This window comes from Notamacropus eugenii, chromosome 1, assembly GCF_028372415.1.
Source record: "Notamacropus eugenii isolate mMacEug1 chromosome 1, mMacEug1.pri_v2, whole genome shotgun sequence".
NCBI lineage: Eukaryota > Metazoa > Chordata > Mammalia > Diprotodontia > Macropodidae > Notamacropus > Notamacropus eugenii.
The window spans coordinates 218,425,366-218,428,721 of NC_092872.1; positions in this window are offsets into that span (position 1 = coordinate 218,425,366).

A 3,356-nucleotide genomic window follows, 5' to 3' on the forward strand; every position below is an offset into this window, starting at 1 on the left:
AGAGGAAAGAAAGGGTGCTACATGACCAGGTAACTAAATAATGCGAAGGGGGCCCAGGCTTACAGGATAGTGCCCCATGTAACTTTGCTTGAAAGATCTGCTAGTGAGCAAAGTGCTTCACACATTCCCATTATTTCTCTTGAATTCCTCTTGATTCCCATGAAAGTCCACCTAAAGGTTAGGAGTCAGAAGGGTTAGCTGATGACTTCAAAGAAGACCAAGCATAATCCCGTGGTGTTAGGACAATAGGCAGAATTTCTACAGAAATCAGGTCATCATTGTCCTATACCTCTTCTTGAAGTCAGGGACTTTCTTTGTTTGCCTAGTGCTTAGCATAGTGGCTGGCACTGGTAGGTGCTTCATAATGACTTCTCCTGAAAGACATCCCTTGTTTAACGGTGCCATTATACTTGTTATACCTGAGGAATGGACAATTCAGCTGAGGTTTGGGTTGCAATTGCTGATTGGGAGACAAGTCTTTTCAATTTGTTTCCCTGGGCAAGGAATTTCATCAAAATGGTATCTCATTATTTTTCTCTTAAGTCCATGATTAGAGGTGAAACAGGCAATTACTATCTGGGACAAAGGACCTTATGCTAATGAAAATGGACTGACCAGAAGTGGGAGAGAAGACATACCTGTGGAAATTCTGGGAACCTATACTAAAAACTGAGGTTTGGGAAAACAGATTGTGGAGACCGAGACAATGGACATCTCTAAATTGAATTTGCAAGCGAGAGGGCTGGACTTGAGCTAACACCATTTCAGTCATTTGATGTGAAGAGAAAGGGAAAGTAACATGTATTTATTAAGCACCAACTATATATCAGGCAGTGTGCCAAATAATATGCAAATATTATCTTTTAAATTATGCATAGATGTGGCTAGTTATCAGTTTCTATGAAAAATATCTAGAGTCTCAGTGGCTTACAAGGTCCTTATGGTTTACCAGTATGACATGGAAGTCAAACAGATGTTGAAATCTCTGGCTACTTTAACACCATTGTAGTATATAGAGAGGGGATTTTAACCCAGATCCTTTGACTCCAGAGTTCTTTCCATTGTTCCATGCTACCTCCAAATGTGAGAAGCATAGGATGAGAAACTAGGGAATCATGCCAGATTTACTACATAGTTACTGTTTACCTCTATTTACAGCATTCTTACTAGCAACAAATATTGATTGAGTAAACATAGACTGCATGAAACTTTGTTGTGCTCTGTAAGGGCTTATAGAATATGGATTATATGGCTGATAGTAACTTGGGAAGGTTATAAATGAATGAATGGATGGGAAAGCATTTATTAAGCACTAACTGTGTACGAAGCCCTGGGCTAAATGCTGGAGATACAAAGAAAAAATAAGATAGTTCCTTTTAGTGTAGAAAGAGCTGCCATTCCCACAGCTCTTGGGTGCAGGATTCTAGACTTCTTTCCATCAGGTTCTGAGGGAAGGGGATATTCATATTGGGTTGATGATGACCCAATCAATACAAAGAATGCCACCTAGGGGAGGTCTTGAGATCTGCATATATTTAGCATAATCTGATCATCTCCACCCTCCTCTTTATTACTGAACAGTAGATATAAATGAAAGGGATAATTCTAGGATCCAAAAAGAAGCTTAAAGAGCCTCTCAAAACAAAAAGGGGTAAAATTCGGCTCTGTACTCTTTTAACAGTAAGTGTATTTTGTTGCATTTTCATTCACTTAAAAATTAGTCTTCCATTCATGGTCCTCTTTGAAAATGAAGGAGGAACACAATTATCTCACTTTAAGTGAGTACCTGAAAAGGCCTTAGTCTAAAAGGCCAAGGTCTCCCATTGCATCCTGGGCCTTCTCCAGTCATCCTGATGAATATCTGGTCACTGGATCCAGATAGCTCAGGAGGAGAAAGTGAGGCTGGTGACCTTGCACAGCCCTCTCTTACTCAAAACAAAGTCAAGTGCAAGTCATGTCATCATTTCTCTGATGTCATGGTCCTCTTCAAAAACGAAGGATAAACACAGTTACCACAAGTGGAAGCAACATGGTCCAGTAGAGTAGACAGAGTATTGGACCTGGAATCAAGAAGAACTACGTTCAAATTCTACTTTTGGTACCAATTAGTTATGTAGCTTTAGGTAATCACTTCATCTCTCTAAATCTCAGTTTTCTCACCTGTAAAATAGGTGGAATAATACCTGTACCACTTCATGAGGTCACTATGAGGCATCATCAAATATATTCATGTATATGTATATTGAATGATACACATTTGTCTGCAAAGTGTTTACGCAAATTGTAAAGTCCAATACGAACACTACATGTTGTTATGCAGAACCCTTCTCCCACCCTTGCACAATCATTGTCAAAGCAAGAAAGACTTTAAAGACCCTCCTTTTAACATTTAGGTTGGAGTTCCCAATCCATTACAACCCTGAAACTGCCCTTGGCAATAGCCCTTCTATCCACTGGCTGCCTATTAGAAATGGAAGGGGAAAATACTGGGTACCTGCACCTGCAGAAGTCTTGCCAAAACTAGATGTGTCATAAAAGAAGTAGCAAATTAGGTTGAATCACATTGCATTTACAGCCTTGTAGTTAGGAAACATAGATTTGAATGATGATTCTTCACACATAGCATTCCAGCTGTCATCTCAGTGTCTCTGCACTGGAAATCCTCCATGCCTGGAATACACTCTCTCCTTACCTCCATTGTCATACAGTCTTCTAAAACGTATCCCAGTTGCCATGGGGCAGATAGATGGCTCAGTAGTGCAGAATGCCAGACCTGGAATCAGGAAGGCTCATTTTTATGAGTTCAAATCCAGACTTAGACACTTAAAATACGGGTAACCCTGGAAAAGTCACTTAACCCTGTTTGCCTCAGTTTCCTCACCTGTAAAATGAGCTGGAGGAGGAAATGGCAAGCCATTTCAGTATTTTTGCCTAGAAAACCCGAAATGGGATCACAAAGAATCAAACATGACTGAAATGACTCAACAATAACAAAACAAGTCATCATCTTCTGCATGAAACCTTTCCGGATCCTCTTCACTGCTAGCGACCTCCCAAACAACCCTTATGTTAAATTGCTAATACATGTATATACACATATATGTATGCACATATAATATACATGTGTATACACATCTATAAATTTATGTTTATATGTATTCATCTTATAGTTATTCTCTATAGATTTATATGTACTTGTCTCTGTCATTAGAATATCAGGTCTTTGGAAGAAAGTACAGCTTCATTCTTTATTTTTGTATCCCTAGTGCCCAGCACAGAGTCTGCTCTATAGTAGGCACTTGAATACTTGTTGACTGATTGTCAGCAGCTACATGACTTTGGATAAATTCTTTAAC